This window comes from Stegostoma tigrinum, chromosome 2 (assembly GCF_030684315.1).
Source record: "Stegostoma tigrinum isolate sSteTig4 chromosome 2, sSteTig4.hap1, whole genome shotgun sequence".
Classification (NCBI taxonomy): Eukaryota; Metazoa; Chordata; class Chondrichthyes; order Orectolobiformes; family Stegostomatidae; genus Stegostoma; species Stegostoma tigrinum.
The window spans coordinates 87,329,671-87,348,666 of NC_081355.1; the positions used below are offsets into that span (position 1 = coordinate 87,329,671).

At 38.9% G+C, this 18,996-nt stretch overlaps 1 protein-coding gene across 4 annotated transcripts in view; it reads right to left on the reverse strand.

The window, feature by feature from the left end:
- Positions 1-18,996, reverse strand: part of gabbr2 (gamma-aminobutyric acid (GABA) B receptor, 2) — a 935,143-nt gene that overhangs the window by 746,468 nt on the left and 169,679 nt on the right. The window lies entirely within an intron of this gene.

Below are 18,996 nucleotides of genomic sequence, written 5' to 3' on the forward strand. Positions count from 1 at the left end.
AGCTTATGATATAGTAGTGCTGTATATCTAAACACCAGTAACTGAAACTTATTTTGTTTTAGATTTTCACATCCTTATCTGGCATATTACCGAAGGAGTCTATTTGAAATAGAAATCAATACAATTAATTGTGTATTAAATAGCTATTAATGAAACAATACTTAATTTTTCCCTAGCAGAAATTGGCACAATAAAATCCTGTGTATTGAACATGTTAATGATAGGATAGTTACTAATCTTTCCACGTTTGATTTTTTTAATCCATAAAGTGACAATTTTCAACTGACAAAAGGTACTATGTGATCTTATTAGCAGTTAATGGAATTTCACACCATTTCAAGTTTGTAATTTGAGAGCAAGTGTGAAGTTTGCTTTCCCACTTTCTTTATGTTCCTTGCTTATTTTGTATCTGCACCTTTCTCTGCTATTATGCTGTGGCATACTAGGAATATAAATAGCTTTTAATACAAACAAAATTTAAAAAAAACACTTTCTGCATTGTCAGACAAACTAATTTCATAGTTCATACCCACAAGAACTTGAAATCTTCAATCAGGTTCTGTGTAAAGAGCTAAAAGTTGGTGTTAAATTCACAAAGTTTTGACATTATTATTCTTCAAGAATTATGCACAATGTTTTTCAATAACATTACTCACCTTGCGAGCATTTTCCTGTTAATTTATATGAAAAACTGAAGAAAATGGTTTGATCTTTGTCGCTCTCAGCATAAAAAAGCTCTGTCTTGTGAAATCTGCAGGATAGTAGTTTGATTACTGTATGTACTTGACCACAAGGAGTAAATTTAAGCATGACTAGTGCCGAGATTGAGGTTATAAACTTTGCAGGAAGCATTTAAATCTGGATCAAAACATTGCCAATCATTTTCTTCTCAGCTAGATGAGCTAAGAGAAAATAGCACAATGTTTGATCCTCCAACATTTAAAAATAAAAGTTTTGGTTGTTTAAAGAGCAAGGAAGGTGAACCTCACTTAAAAAAGAAAGACTAAAGAATTGACATGTGGAGTACATCAGAAAACTTGTGATGATGAAGACAACTATGAATTGATACCAAGAGAGGGAAGAGATGAATCAGAGATAATAGAGGCAGAAGTCAGTCCACCACACAAAAAGATGAAAGCAAGGAAAGCACCTAGAGTCAATGAGATACCAACAGAATATCTGTAACCTTTGAATTAGGTTAACACTGAGTTACCAACAAGCCTCTGCAACAGATTTTACAGAACCAGATTGCCACTGGAGGATCTCATACAGCTGCTGTCCATTAAACTCCAAAAGAAATCAGAGCTGAAGAACGGTCAGAGCCCAGGAGAGTCAGCCATGTAATGAAAATGGCTCGAATTACCATTTTGGAAAGAAATGAACAATCTGCAGAAGCAGAGATAGATGATAGCCAGTTAAGAATCGGATTAAAGAGAAGGACAGGTGATGCATTCTTTAACTTAAGTAATCATTGAAAAGATATCTGGAAGTGTCAAATCCTGAAAATGTATGTCTTATCAATGATGAGAAGGCACCTGAGATTGTAACATCAGGAAATAATAGAATCTTTAAACAAATTAGAAATTGATGGAACTGGTGCAAGGATAATTCAGAATTTATATTTGAATTAATCAGTCGTGGTGGGATTTGATAATGGATTAACTAATCAAAATAGAAATGTACCAGGAACATGTTATATTCATAACACTGTTCAACCTGTATACAGAAGTTATCTTCAGAGATGAAGACGTTCATTCAGGTTGCAATATTGATGGGTTGACAATCAATACTCAAGATATACAGATGAGACTGCACTGATTGCAGAGTCAGGAAGATGCACTACATAACATTTTAAACAACATGGAAGTAAACTGTGTGGCACATGCATGAAGAATGAATGTGAAAAAGGCCAAGACAATATAGCAAGCAAACACCTAACCTCAAAAGTAAAAAAAATTAAATAAATGGACAAGTCCCAGAACAATTGGAAAGGTTCACCTTACTTGGGATCAGTGCCACAGATAACAGGGGATGTGATTGTGAGACCTAAAGAACTGCAATAGCTAAAATTAATGTTATAAAAATGAAGGATGTATTAACATTCAAGAAACTGAATCTAAATCTTAGGAAAAGAATGCTGAGCTGCAACATTTTGTCATCTATGTGCTTCAGTGGCATCAAACAAATTTTTTTTGTAGAAACCCTACTTCTTCAATAATCAGAGCAATCTCGCATCAATAATCATGATTCCATTACTTTAATAATCAGAATCCTATTATATCAATGCTTGGAATCCTATTTACATCAATAATCAGGACTCCAATACTTATATAATCAGGGTCCCATTTATTTAATATTCAGGATACTAACTATATTAATAACTTGAATATGATTGTATTAATTGTTTGGTGCCTATTGCATAAGTAATCAGGATTAAATTACTTTAATAATCAGGATCTAATAACATTATTACTCAGTTGCTGTTGCATTAATAATCATCTGCTTATTGCTTCAATTACAGGGAAATTATTGCATCAATAAAGACAATCTTAATACTTTTAAAACATTGAATTATTTCAATTAATGATCAGAGTTCTGGTGAATTAAAGTGAATTATCAATTGTGTCAATAATTAACAGTCGATAAAGTTAATTATCAAGATGCTTTTACTTGAACTATTAGCATCGAAATACATTAAACTATTAATAACCCCCTGTACACCACACAACAGCAGAAATGCCCAAAGTCTGCGTAAAACTAATGCCGCCTAAATTTTCACTCTGGGGTCACACTAAAAGTGAAACATTAAAATGCGTTCAACATGAGAAAAGCTTTGGGAAATATTGTTATTTGGTTGGGAGCCAATGTGAATCAGTGAACTTAGGGGTAATGGGTAAATGGGACTGTTAATAAGTAGGGACATGAGCAGCAGAGACTGGGATGACTTCCAAGTTTATGGACTGTAGAATATGAGAGTTCAGCTAGGATCGCATTGGAATAGTCATGCCTGGAGGTGACAAAGGCACAGATGAGAGTTTCAACAGGCGCGCAATTGGGCAAAGTTTACACAGGTGAAAACAGATCATTTCTGTAATGCCATGGATATGTGATCAGCAGTTCATCTTGGGATCAAATACAACACCAGACAGTTTGGTTCAGCCTCTGGCATTTGCCAGATGAGAGATGAAGTTGGCAACTATGGAATTTGTAGAAAGGTTTGAAGTCAGTGGCTTCAGTCCTCCTATTGTTTCATTGGAGGAAATTTCTACTCATTCAGAACTAGATGTTGGACATGCCATTCACTAATTTGGCAATAGTGGAGGAGCTGAACAGGTAGAGGGTGAAGTAAAGCTGGGTTGTCAGTGTATATAAATGAATAACAACACTAATGAGAAGCAGTACAGAGCTAGGAATGGATGCTTATTTTAAAATACACTGCATGCAGATTTCACTGTCATTTGTTAAGTAAGTTATATTTACTGATATTGTTTCTTAGCTTCACCCTCTCTACTTGAAGTTTCTATCTTGTCAAATGCTAATGTAGAATTGCAGTTGGGATTAGCCACATGATGACATACTATAGTTGTAACATTCATGGAATTTTACAAGAACTTACTGATGTGGGACTGAACTGGTTTTAACCCCATAATAACAAATGCCAACATTTTGCTTGAGCAGTACTTGCGGTCATTACTCAAATTTATATCTAATTCTGTAAATAGGTTAAAAGCTGCAGCTTGCACCTACTTGTGACCCCTTTGGTTTCACCTCATTTGAAATTATATTGTCTTAAATTCCAGTTGTTTGAAGTTGTGCATTTAGTTCAGTAACTGTGGGCTGGGAAACAAAAAATAAACTCTAGAGAAGTTTTTTTTTCTCACACTATTTTATATCTGCTTCTGGAAAGGCATGTGAATGGGAAGTGGGTGCTGAATAGAATTCGGGGCACTGCCCCCTCATCAGGTGAAGTCACCAGATGAAGGAGCAGCATTCTGAAAGCTTGTGATTTCAAATAAATCTGTTTGACAATAACCCAGTGTCCTGTGACTTTTGACCTCTGTTGCAGTTTCATAAAATGGAAATCACTTTTACTTTAATTTTCCCTATTCACTATCAGACTAATGGTTATATGGCAGCTACATTGAAATTCTCTGGAACCTTCTCCAAATTCTGTAGTTAAGTATTCACAAGAGCATTCACTTTATTATAACTATTCACTTTAGTTGGAGAGGAGAAACGCTACAATTTAAAAACTGCTGCAGTCATTTCATATAAGAGGATTTAAACATTAGATATGATTGACAGGTTTAATGTTTTGGGTCAGGTGACCCTTCCTCAGAACTGATTGTATCTCGGGGAGAAGTTGTTTTATATGCTAGATTAGGGTGGGGGGGTCTGGAGGAGAGTAAACACTGTGTGGAGATGGAGCACAGGGAGAGAGAGCAATAGTTGGATAGACAAAGGAATGGGTAAAGGTCATCCTGGGACAATCAAGCATTGCTAAAGGGAACCATTACTTGCTGACCGTGGGATGGTTATGGTCGCAGCCCATGTGATGACAAGGCCTGGTGAGTAGGGGTTACTGTAAGGACATGGGAGAAGGTGCTCAGGCCTGACATTATTGAACTCAAAATCGAGTCCTGAAGGCTGCAGGCTCCTTTAGCAGAAAATGAAATGCTATTCTTCCAGTTTGAGCTTTACTTTGCTGGAGCATTGTAGCAAGCATGAAACAGATATTGACCAGGGAACATGGTGGTGTGTTGAAAGGGCAGACAACAGGAAGCTCAGAGTCAATTTTATAGACAAAATTTTTGTAGGTGTTCTGTAAAGCAGTCACCCAGTCTGCATTTTGTCTCCCCAAAGTACAGCAGACCACGTTGTGATCAATGAATACTGTAGCCTAGCTTCACCTAGGGAATGTGTCTGGGGCTTTGATAGTGAGGAGGGATGAGGTAAACAGGCAGGTCTTACTCATTCTGCGATTGCAAGGGATGTTTCCAAAAAGTCTTTTTTCTCTTGTGAATATTTTCTTCTTCTTTCTCTTTTCTTTCCTGCCGTCCCAAACCAGGCACTAACTGCTGCCTAGCGGCCAATCCTATTCTGCAAATATCCCAAGAAACTGCACGAGAACAGTTCAGAAATCCAATAGTCACTGATTCCCTTAGGTAAAACTATGCTACATTGTCATTGTTCACCGACTGATTACTCCTTGGGAAAACTAAAATAGTAAGAGTGAACTAAATCTGCACTCCAGATCTGCTCGTAGGAGTAGTCTAAATTCATGAACCATTCTTCCTGCAACTTAATCTTGAGGAGCCGTCAACTAACTATTTGAAATAAAGAAACTCACAACCTCTCCTCCAGTTAATGTATGTCATCTCTAAGAAACACATGCAGATTTCTTCCTTGTTAGTGAGCCAACAGCAACAGGCTATAATGTTATCCATTGCAATCTTCACTGAAGATGTAAAAAACTACCAAAGATAAGTTTAATATTTTGTTGTGAGAGTCTTACAAATAGTTTTGACTCACTGCGACGTTGCAAGATTCTCCAATCAAAAGCTCCAGTTATCTTTAAACCTTCTGAGCAAGCCTGGGATGCATTCTTCGTACAAAAGAAAAGAACTCACGTATCTATGTTGGATACTCATTTCCACATCCCATTTTGCTTGTCTATTATTCCACCACATCCTTGTTATGCCAGTTACTGTCAGGACCATCATTGATTTCTGCTTGAGAATGGGGAAAGGTTGACTGCCAACCAAATTTCCAAAAACCCAGGAGGAAGCCAGAGATGGTGAACCCCTACAGAGGAGACTCACATTGTAGAAAATAACGTACAGACATGCAGCAAATTTAGGAGACAAGTCTATAGAATCCAGTCTATCTGATTCTGTCAAACATTGTTGTATTTTTTGTAAAAATAAATGTTTAATGTAACGTGATGAAATTGGAGAGCAAATTTGTCAGCATAATTTGAGATGCTGTTTACTGTGCTGATGGGTAAATTTGTTTTGAAAAATTTCTGAATTGCTTCAAAGATCCTTTCTCTTTTGCTGATAAAACCAAACATTGTAATCAACTTGCATGGGGTCGCTTGGTTATGAAACAGACATCTGAAGATGGATGGGGAAAATATGTCTTAATGTTTTGTGGAACAGGACGCATGATGATGGTTTTTGCACTGTGCGAACAGTGATCTGAGGATCTGCTGACCACTTCTACAAATTCTTATGAGCAGCACAAGATATAAGAGTAGCCAACAGATATAAATGGCTGCTGAGTCTGTAATGTATACTTGTAGAATTGACAGCTGAGACAGCTTTAGCCAAATATCAATGGGCTGGTCCCCAAGCCCCTGCACTCATAACTGAAATTTACTGAAAAGAGCAATAACAGAGAGTAACTAACCTATAAAAGCTGCAGCAATTGAAAGAAGGTGGCCTTGACTATTTGCCGCACCTATGAGGACCAGCATTAGAAGAAAAGCCAGTCATTTGTTGCTAGTAATATGTATATTCCCTGAGAAGAATCTTACAGGCCCCAACATTGGCTATAGTGAGATTTGTGGCAGAATTACACAAAGTTCAGCACAGCCTATCTTGATGTCAGGAAATCCCGATGCCAAGCAGTGAAATGAGTTCCTCTCTACATATCAGTGAGTTTCCATTTTTTAAAGATTAAATGCCTTACTAAGGCCGCAACTTGCCTCACTAATCTCCAGATTCCCAACTGACTAAACAGTCTGAGCAAGCTGGGTAGTGAGATTACTCAAGTGGAAGTCAGAGCGGATACCTGGCAACTTCAACTCACCGCAGTCAGTGGCCATACAGCATGCCCTGAAATGTTGGTCTCAGTGTCAACACGGAGGTCCTTTGGAGCAACCAGTGAGTTGAAGTTGCCAGGTATCCGCTCTGACTTCCACTTGAGTAATCTCACTACCCAGCTTGCTCAGACTGTTTAGCATTAGCGTTATCAGACATTAGTGTTCATTCTGGGCCAGCCTCTAATAACCCTCAAGGCATACATCTAATCAAGTTCAGTACTGCACCTGGGGCTGTACTGGCAGCTATCACTGTAATGTTCCAGCAAGGACACAGTACTTGCAGAGACATACACCCAGCCCCTGAACTCAGGCAGGTTGTGGCTCAGATGTGGTGCTCTACTTAATCCCATATAACTCACTCATTTTGAGCCTACTGGATATTGACAGCTTCCTCGCTCTGCATTGCCTTGACTTGTCTTTTTGCATTTTGCCCCCGAAACACAGATACCTGTGCTGCTGTTTTGTCTTGTTGTCCACTGCAGACACAAAGTTGGGCAGTTTCCATGGTTATCAGGAGGCATCTGTCAGGTCAAGGGGATAGCCTTCACTCAGGGATTCCTGGCACAGTAATTTAAGGGCAGCCTCTGATGCTATTCCAGGGGCTTGGAGATGGTCAGTCAGCCACTCGGGGTGGTCAGGGTCTGGATCACCTCCTCAGAACAGACAAGGAGCTGAATGTCAGGTAGCCCATCACCCATCTTGACTGTTCTGCTCCACTGGGGGCTATTCTCCTCTTGGAATGAGATAGGGACAGATGAAGGAAGGTGAAAGTGTGTGGCACAGTTTTCATTTTTGGTGCAAGTGAAGAAGTGTCCAAGGGAGTGAGTAGGCAGTACAGAGGGCATGCAGGGTTAGTGGCATTGGGAAGTAGGGCTGGTGATTGCCAATGAGTACAGACAATTGTGAGAGTGGGAGACTATCAGCCTTGGTGGGAGGTGCCTACAATAGGAGAACTAGAGTGAGTTTGAGGTATTGGAGAGAAAATGATGGTCTATACACTGGTGGAGCAGGTCATTGATCTTCTCCCTAGACTGTTGTGCATTTCTCCAGATGGCTGAGATTTGGCATGGGTAGAAACCTTGGACCAGGCTGGCAAAGTCTGGTGCTTTGGCCTTTTTTGGTGGTCCTGAGGGAAGAGGATGCCCAACTCTGCACTATCCTATCCTTTAGGATCTTGAGGGCAAATGTCAGGAACTGTACAGGGCAAATCTGACTGGCAGCATTTGTGCAAGTATCCAACTACCTTTTAGTTTTGGTGCAGGTGCAGGGATTAGTGATAAATTACAAGATATCTGAGTATTGGCGTGTTGTTACAGACAAAATGTGGTAATATGTGGCTGGAATCAGATGGTAGGGACACCATAGGGGATGAGTATATAGCTAGTGAGGCTAGTTTGATAAAATATGGCAAAAAAACCTGGTAGGACTCACTGTGAGAACTGATGGTGGCTCAGTGGCTAGCACTACTACCTCACAGCACCAAAGACCTGGGTTCAATTCCACCCTCGGGTGACTGTCTGTGCAGAGTTTGCACATTCTCCCCGTGTCTGCGTGGGTTTCCTCCAGGTGTTCCAGTTTCCTCTGACAGTCCAAAGATGTGCAGGCTAGATGGATTGGCCATGCTAAAATTGTCTTTAGTTTTCAGGGATTTGTATATTAGGTGGGTTATAGGGGGATGGGTTTGGGTGGGTGCCCTGAGGATTGGTGTGGACTTGTTGGGCCGAAGGGCCTGTTCCCACACTGTAGGGATTCTGTGATCTATGAAAATATCTCAAGACTCAGCTCTCTGTGGCTGTTGTTTCACTCCCTGGATTTAGTAAACTTAATGTAATTTAGATACAATGGCTTTGAGTCTGACTTGAGAAATTAAACAGGTACAGAAGGAACTGCACCTCTTGCAATTCTCAAGCACAAATTATAAAGCTGTAAACTAGAGGAGGAAAGGCTTACATCTATAACCCAAACACATTGACTTAGAAAATATTGCAAAATTATTTGAAATTCAGTCTAAGTGGAGGTAACAGTGAAGCTTGTGGCAGAATCTTATTGTGTTTAAATTGACTGGGAAGCCAAACCTCAGCTTCCCAATTATGGGATGAAACTTAGGAATTAAAATTTCTGAATTGAGAGGTGGCTTGAGATTTCAATGGCCAGCGAAGTGAAGTCCATCTCTTTATGTCTGCTTCGCGTGAATGTTCAGTAAAGGCCAGCTCTCCAGAATTAAGTTCCTTGTCCCAAATAATTTATCCATGAGCAAGCAAGTTGTGTTTTCAAATTCCTGATTTAATGTACATGATGTTCAAGAGATGAAGGAATATAGCTCCCTGGGATTAGTAGAATTCATTAACTGAAGGGTTTCACTGTTTGAATATGTGGTTGATTTGTGATCACAGGAAGCAAAATGTTCAGTTCTGTGCACACAGCCCAGGAATGACGCACGCGTCGTCACCCAATCACAAGTGTCATAAGTGTTTGCTCCACTTCAAATCCTGTAGGAAGGGTCATTTGGAGCAGAGATGACCAAATTAAACATGGCAAATGTCACTAATGCAGAGCCTGCAAGAGTGCTACTCAGGAGAGATACAATGCAGCCCCTGCCTCAAAAACAGCAACTGTAGAACGGTATTGTGGATTATTAAAGATGAGGTTCTGCTCCCCGCACCACTCAGGCAAAGTGGCTCAATTCAGTCCAGGAAGAGTGTTCAGAAGTTATAGTGGACTTTCTCCAAGACAATTAGGGTCGGCAACATATGCTGACTGTGCCAACAATGCTTATGTCTCATGAATGAAAACAAAAAATGACATTACTCTGCAGCTCAAGGACACTTAATAGAAAGTGCCCACTGGGCCAGTTTGCATGGGGACACACATACACCTTTTGTAACTGCACAGGATGCATCATTTTGCTTTTAGCTTGCTTGCGTGGCATTTATTCACTTTACCACTTACTTGAAGGCTGCCAGCCTCAGTATATTCACACTTGTTTCTTAAAGTCATTGATTTTAATACAGGCTTATGTGTTGTCATTCTTTCATGCCCTCCTTTGGTTTTTAGTGCATTGGGAACGGGAAGACAGCTTAAGAAAGCAGGGAGCACTAGGCTGTCATTCTATCAGTCAGATAGGAGGCAGCCATGTCATTTGGCAGCAATGTACTACATCAAAGTCAAGCCTACAGCACCTTCCAGCAGTTTATGGAGCAAACATACTGTGCAGCTGTTTCAAGCAAGTAGCAATACGTGAAAGAAAAGGGGATCACTCCTTAGATGGATAGATGTGGATTATAATCAGTCAAAGGGTACTGCCACAGTTAGTAAGAAGTTCTCACCCAATTACACTACAGGCAGTTGACTATGGCCATTCAAAAACATGGCCCTACCAGAATCCAGGGATCCATGTTGTTGAATCCCAGGATTGGGGTCAGTCCTGTAGGTGAAGAGTTAGCAGTCATTTGCAAAGTACTCAGCCTGTGTGTCGTTGAAACGCCAGCTTAGGAGGTAGGAACAGACGTGATGCACGCAAAAATAGTGAGTGCTGTAGTCCGTGAGCCTTTTTGATATGCGTGTGTGATGGCAAAATTAGAGTGGGTGTGGTCCCTATGAGTATGAGGTAGCAAAGCTGCTCTCATTCATACAAGTGGGATGTATTTCATTACATTCCTAACTCTTGCCTTGTAAATGGTGGGTGAGCTCTGGGGAGTCAGAAAGTGAAATACCTGTGGCAGGATTCTTAAACTCTGAACTATTCTTGTATCCATGTGTTTAGACACTCATCCTGTTCATTTTCTGCAAAGAGACAGTGCCTCACTCAGACTGGGATCTGGTGATGAGCTTCTCACAGATTTGTCTGCAATGTTGTGCTGTTGTCCCAGAACTCTCCACTGCATCCATAGCATTCCCTCTCTCATCAGCAGCATTGTCTTCTTCTTCTTCCTCATTAGAAAAGACCTCTGACTCTGTTTCCCTTGTGGAATGAAGGACATCATTAATCTTCTTCATGTACTGCTGGCCGTTCATTTCCCGACTGGTCACAACACTGACTGTGGTTGTAATCTGTGTCCAGGCTGGCTTGGTCTGGTGGCATGGCTGTCCTCCTATCCACCAATACTTCCAGGTGCGTCACTGCAAAATGGGAAGTAAGCTTTCCTTTCTTCTGTGCTACGTGTTAGGTCGTAACTGCTGAGCACCGCAATAGAGGGCCAGTTCCTTGCTTGCAGCATTTGAACTGGTGTACAACTGGGCTTTAGTTATGGCACCTGGCATATTCATACCAGAAGGTCCAGGCCATAGTCAGCACATCTGACTTTCTTACTGTGTAATTCCCCAAGGAAGGCACCCGAGCCTGATTGCACAATTAATGAGTTCAAAGAGGAGAACGTAGTGAGAAAAGTCACTATGAACCATGTTGGTCCGGGTACCATGAATCTCACTCAGTAAAATACTCTAACTATGAATGAGAACCTATCACCCATTGTGTAGTGCAGTAGCATGTGAGCTGACTCACTGTTATTAAAGCTGTTGTGGCAAATCTGAGTACCAATTGCACCACATCCAAATACGTGGTGCCCCCTTCTCATTCCATCTCTTGAACCCCGCACAACAAAAACAACGTGGCAAAATGGACAGGAAAAATACTTAAATTATTCAAATTCTGGCAAAATGCCTTTGTGTTATGGACGGCAAAAAATTGCAAAAGTGTAAATGGTGTGAATTCGAAGTGTGACTTGCCCTTGATTGGAAATGGTTAATTATGACTTATAATTTGTTCTCGTTCAGGAAAGTTGATAGTTTTCTATTCTGGACCATGCCATATGATATCATTACAATTACTATATTCTGTTTCTGTATAAAGGAACATCTTACTGATTCATGCATGTACCACCTTGTGTAGGCAAGTTCAGCACAGAGATTACAGTAGTCAATTTAAGGCATGGAAATGTCTGTGCCACTAATATGTCAAATTACTGAACTGACAAGTTTTGTTATTTTACAAATCACATTCACCTAAACTGGATTCTCGTTCTGACTTCGTTTTTGGACTGCAATCTAATGGAAACTTTGCACGAAACAAAAGGTAGTAAGTTGAAGCATTTTTATGAATAAACTGCAACACCACTACTTGAAAGAATTGGCAATGAAGTTGCTTATGATATAATCAAATGATTATAAAAATAGATATTCTTTTGTAATAAACAGACTTCAAGTTATGGATATGTCATATGTCACATTTTGGATTTATTTTTCTCAACTAAAATTTTAAAATTAAACAAATATCTCCCCTACAGATAAAGTTAATTAAAAATGATATTATGATGAATCAATAATTGCTTCTTCATTTTAGTTACAGAAAAAAAATCTGAATTTGTCCTGTTCATAAAATGTCAGCTTTAATCAGAAAACCAAGTTATCAACATAACTGCTTAAAACTATTTTCCAAATTTTTATGCTAAAAGGAACCGATGAGCATCATTTGTTGCACTTTCACATCCTCCCTGAGGAATTTAGTTCAGCCATCTGTCCATGTTGCAGATGATTGAGGATGTACTCTGTGAATGGTGCCCAGTAACACAAAAATAGAATGAAGTGCTCCCTGCACAAAACATGAAATGATGTGGAAGTGCCAGTGCTGGCTAAGGTGGACCACAGCAGGTTTTAGTCCAAAGGGTTTATTTGAAACACAAGCTTTCAGTGCATCAATCCTTCTTCAGGCATTAATGAGAGAGGTGGTAACAGTAACAGAATTTAAAAGTAAAAGATTAAAGATTCATACCATTAACGAAGATGTACTGAACAAACTTAACATGGTGGTTTTATTTCTAACAGAGATAGTAGGAACTGCAGATGCTGGAGAATCTGAGATAACAAGGTGTAGAGCTGGGTGAACACAGCAGGCCAAGCAGCATCAGAGGAGCAGGAAAGCTGATGTTTCGGGCCTAGACCCTTCTTCAGAAATGCAGAAATGGTTTTATTTCTAAAGTGGGAATTTATAAAATGCCATATTGACTGACTGTCTATAAATTTTGTGCCTTTTGAAATAAAACCAGTCTGACTCCAAACCAAAACACAGAATCTAAACAAGGTATCACACCTAACATGCATTGTCTGACCTATGTCACCTCTTATTTACACTGATAAAACCTTCAGTTCTCTCAGGACTGTGACTTGAAAGGAATTCAGTGTTTTTTTCATATGCATATTAATCAATTAAAATCTTCTAACAGATTAAAGATTTAACAGCATCTTAGGTTTGTTTAGTACATCCTCATCAACGGTGTGAAACTTTGATCTTTTACTTACAAATTCTGTGTCTAATCGTGCCTCTCTCTCTAACACCTGAAGAAAGATTGAGGCCCTGAAAGCTTGTATTTTCAAATAAACCTGTTGGACTGTAACCTTGTGTTGTGTGATTTCTAACCAAAACAAGAAAAGCAGCTGCTGACATCATTTTGCTAACGTTGGTCAGCTTTAATGATCATTCTTGAGTATATCATTCAGTAAGCAGTTATACGTGAGGAGAATGGGGTAATGAAGGTTAATGGGGGCAAAGTCAATAATGTTAGCACCCTGATGGCCCTGAAACTAACCATGACTATAATTCAAAGTCACTATTTGGAACTCCCTGAAGACTTCAAATATCATTCCTGCCCAGTTCTAGTTGAAAATAATTTTTTAGAGTCAGAAATGATGTTGTACACTATGATGGATGAAACCAAAATAGAATGAAATGTCATGAATGCCGGACATATACGTGCAGAATCTGGTTAAAATTTACAGCGTGCGCTGTCTCTGCTCTCCGTACATTCCCCATCTGCCATATTTCTTCTTTCTTTTGTGTATATGTATAGTCAGTGCAAGTTAATAATGAAAATGGATAGTTTTATCACAAGATGAACAACATCTTGCATTTATAAAGTTTCTTTATCATTGTGAAGTCTCCAAAGTTCCTTCACAGGAATGTCATCATTTAAATTTGATACCAAATCAAACCATGATAACAAAATATAATGACAGGTGGAAAAGTCATTCTCAGGATAATGGGAGATGACTATTCAAGACATTGGAAGACAGTCTCTGGGGGAGATTAATGTTAGGGACTGATTATATAAGCATGTAAAAATTTACCTCAATCATATGCAGCACCCATTTTGTAGAATTCTCCCTGTGAGTTTTACCACAATGATTTTATCTGACTTCAATTGAACAGCTATACTCATTTATTAAGAAAGGAATATGGAAGACCTTATTGTGTGCTATGAATGATGCAACACCCGTGGGATTCCTTTTGACGGCGATGATCTACCAGAACAGCGGGGATAAAAGATTAATTGAGCATTACCAAAGAGTGATTAACTTTGCAATGTGTTTTTGTTGTTGTGTTCTCATTGGTAAATGCAGACTCCAAACAGGGTCAATGTTTGGATGCTATTTACTTCCATTCCCTTAAGTGCCGAAATATATTCACAATGTCAACATTTGTTGAAGTCTGTTCTGGGTAATTTAAGTATTTATGGCAGCAGCAGAGTAGCAAAGTGAATTTTGTGAATTTCCATTGTTTTAAAGTCTAATTGTGTGCGATGTTTCAGTGTGCAGAAACGGAAGCAGGAGATGAAGATCAGGCTTAGGGAGGTGGAAGAAGATGGAAGCAGTAATTCAGCAATGTATTTCAGGCTGAACACCTTTCCTCAATGGCTTTAGTATTTTGTTTAGTTGAAAAGCACAGGTATTGGAAACACACAACATCCCAGTGAAGCATGAACTAATCACAAGCAGACAAAGACCTGAAATTGTCAGATACAATCAGCATTATTAAAGGCTATACTGGTGACTCCATTACACTGAAAAAACAGCCATAAAATGGAAACCACCATTCCTAATCATTACTCTACACACATGTGCACATATTAAAATATCTTAAATGTACACAATGGCTTTGAATTTCAGATCGACTGTTTATTCATTGGCAAGCTTCTTCGTTGATGTGTGTTTACAGAAATTTTCTACTTAGTCACTATGCTGCAATGCAGCACTGATATTATTGAAGCCACAGTCTGCTGGGTTTCTTATACGTGTTGCAGAAATGGTAAATCCCAGTAAAGCCTGAACTAATAAAAGCTATTCATCAAGTTGCTTTTTTCACAGGTTCTCACTCAACAACAGATTAACCCATTTCAGTATTCTGCATTAAACTATGGAATATGTCATCGGAGTCTCTCCAGCATGAAAATAAAATGCATTTGCTGCAGGTTTAAACCTTGCTCTGATAATGAAAACATGCATTTCTTTCCCCTCAGACAAGATACTAGGCCAATCTTTACTTTATAAAATTACTATGGTCTGAGCTCTTCTGAACATTATCTTTCCTAATAAACTGCAAAAATACTGCGTAGCATACACTCTCTCCATTTTATATGCTGTCTGAAGTCAAAGCACATTCTACAGTCTATCACAGATAACAAGGTGTAGAGCTGGATGAACACAGCAGGCCAAGCAGCATCAGAGGAGCAGGACGGCTGACGTTTCGGGTCTAGACCCTTCTTCGGAAAAATCAGTCTATCACATTCATTCAATATTTCAAAGACCTCAAATAGTAGAACTCTGCAACTTCCTCAGTTTTTCTAATCCCCTCATATTTAAAACCTTTAAAACCAAAGCTTAGAGTCATCTAATTAATGATTTTTTTAATGTACCTCATTTTTCACTGTCTTTTCAATTTTTAATTCATGTACTCAACATTATGCAATTTCATGCTTTAACCAATAAAAATAAATTTCCTCAGATTAGGTTTTGCTGGTGTACGAAGTTCATGTGTGAAAAATGCTACCATTTCCATAACATATTTCACAAACAAAAATTGAAATGCACGATGGATACATTAAATGTATCATTTAATACTGAATCCTACTATACACCTGTAGCACCTGGTGTTGTTAGGATGCAGCTATGGCTGAGTTGTGTAATATCAACACATTGATGTGGCTTCAGAAAATTTAGAGAATAGTGATAGGGATTGTGCACAGACGACAGACTGTGTACCTATAAAAACTGTGTTCTTTTCTAAAGACAAATTTTGTTGCACAAAGTATTTGACTAGGTTAATTAAGTAATTATTTCAAGGTGCTCTGGGTATTTTTTTCTTATTCAGTCACTGATAGCTTCATCAACTGGCATATACAATGTACAGATCAGAGAATTATGTGACTTTGTTCAGATGAGATTTCCAAATGGTATTTGATAAAGCACCACATAAGAAAATTATTGCAAAAGGTAAGAACTCATGGTTTTGGGGATAATATAGTTACATTGACAGAAGATTGATTAACTCTTATTGATTAATTCTTACTGATCGATTAACTGTTACTGAAGATGGTCATTGCGTAACACTTTTGTAATGCAAACATGACTTGGAGCCCAATCCATAATGTTGTCCAGGTCTTGCATTTGGACATGGACTGCTTCAGTATCGGAGGCGACAAATATGGTACTGAGCATTGTACAACCATCCACAAACATTCTCGCCTCTGATCTTATAATTGAAGGAAAGCTATTGATGAAGCCTCTGAAAATGGTTGAACCTTGGACACTATTCTGAGAAGTTTTGTAGTGATATCATGGGGCTGAGATGATTGGCCTTCAACAGCCACAAATATCTGACTTTGCTATGACCCCAATCAGCTGAGAGTTTTCCCACAACTCTGTTTTTGCTCCTTGTGGCCCTCCATAGCCCCACTCAACCCCACGATAACTCATCCCAACCCATGACCCCCACCAACTACCAACAGTCCCTCAAAATCATGTGTGCCAACTCATGACACCCATGCACATGAATAGTCATTATAGCTCTATACTAATTTTGTGACAATTCATGGCATCTCAGAAACATCCAACCCACACCCCACTCATTCCATGGCCACTTGTAGCTGCAATACCAATTTAGTGACAACTCATACCCCCACCCATCGCCCTTTTCCATTACACCGGCCATAAGCAGATCTTCAGAATCATACTGTTGTGAAGCAAAGTTCTAAATATCTATTTTAGATTTCACTAAAAAAAACTCCAGTCGAGAAAAGCCCATTCCAAAAGCTCAAAATTTAAAGCATATTAAAAATCTAAATCCCTATAAAACTAACATGCCGTAATCTCACTTCAAGGACAGATACTCCTTTGGTAACTTCCTGGAAATATCAGTCAAACTTTGAACACAAGTATCCATCATGATTATGACAGGTTCTAGAATCATCACGCTGTAACCATTTGAGAATGGTAACCATTAGGGTTATGTCAACAAACAGCTACTAAAACTACAGATGCTGCTTGCCCTGCTGTGTTCATCCAGCTTCACACTTTGTTAACGAAAACTGCAAGCACCGTATTACATAGCTCAGACACAGAAAAGTTATTTTCTTGCTCAAAATTTAAAGGGCTATTGAAATACACGTAGTTCTGCTATAATGCATGTTTCATTAATGTTAATTGGTTGTAATGTGATTGATGAATAGTGGAGAGATAATAGGAAGTGCAGATGCTGGAGAATCCGAGATAACAAAGTGTAGAGCTGGATGAACACAGCAGGCCAAGCAGCATCTCAGGAGCAGAAAAGCTGACGTTTCAGGCCCTAGGCTTTTCTGCTCCTAAGATGCTGCTTGGCCTGCTGTGTTCATTCAGCTCTACAGTTTGTTATCTATGATGAATATTGGATGCTGTTTGGATAACAAAAACTTTCTGCTGTGCAAGTACAGCAATTTTCCATATCAATTTCCCTATAACACAACTTTCTGTGGTGATGTTCTATAATGCAGCATCATGCAAGAACGCTACTGTCACGTTATATGAGAAATACCAATAATTTAACTGTTACATTGAGCTTTTCAGTCTTTTATGAGCATTTACTAGCAGTATGGCCCTGCTTAATTTGAATTCCCCTATGTGTGAACCATATCCAACTCTATTTTGGCGAAAATAGAATGGGATGGAAATGTGGATGCAACTCCCAGAAGTGGGTTGCTAATACCACTTTGGATCAGTAGTGGAATTTCTGTAGCTCCTGCAAATTTAAGTCAAAGTGCACCATAAATTACCACCCATGAAAATAGGTACCTTCTCATTATTTGCAAAGATTGATTGTGCATTGCATACAAGCCTACAAATGACAGGGAGAAGATCAATTGTCTATAAAATCTACCCTATTCAAAGCCTTATTTTTCTGCCCTTGCTGGGTCTCAGTGAAGGATTGTTCCACACAAAAACAGTTAAAGAACAAGTAATTTGAAAACACAAAATGAAGTGTAGACAGTATATTTGTGGTACTGCATGAAATTGAGGAAGGAGTGTAGCCAAGTTTAACACTTGATGGCACTCTCCCCAAAAAGACCAGGTCTTTTGAGAGATGCTAACCAGACTCTATGGTCTGTGCGTCCATTCAATTTTAACTACGATTCTCTGAACTCTTACAAGCAATGAGACCCAGGAATCATTCTGTGCCTGACCAATTTGCTGCATCTTTCCCAAAAACATAAGGATTAGTTTGCTCACTGCAAATAAAGTTTTTTGTAATTTGACAGACACATCTTCAGTTAGCCAACAGACAGATTTGACAAATTCCGCCTTTATTACATTTCCGGAATTGATTATATTATGATAATTTTGCCAAATAAATACTCTTTTAGGCAATAAATGTTGGGCTAGGAGTAAGAATCAGTATCAAACATGAAGTATAATGTCTTCCTCCTCCAAATATAAGAACTGCAAAGGTAAACCCCCCCTCTCAATATTCCAATTCTACTCACACATACTGGTGCAAGTGCTTTGACAACTGAAACAAGATGATTGTAAGAAATAAAATTGGATATAAAAAAATGTGCAATACAAAGAAACCATGACAAAGTATTAAAAATTTGGGACAATGTGGTAAGCACCAGAATACAACTGATCAAAAATAAATAGCATACACTTTGAAGAGACATGTGCCCTTAGGTAATATGTCATTTCCGCAATATAGTGAGTAACTGTGCTACAATGTACCTTTTAACATTATTGTTTTGGCCGCTGAGCATGTGAAGGTCTGATACATAGAACGTGGAGTTGGAAAAGGGGCCATAAAGATACATTAGGCTCTCTTTAACATTTACAAATAGCCAACATCTGCTTCTGGCAAAGACCCCGAAGGTCTAGTA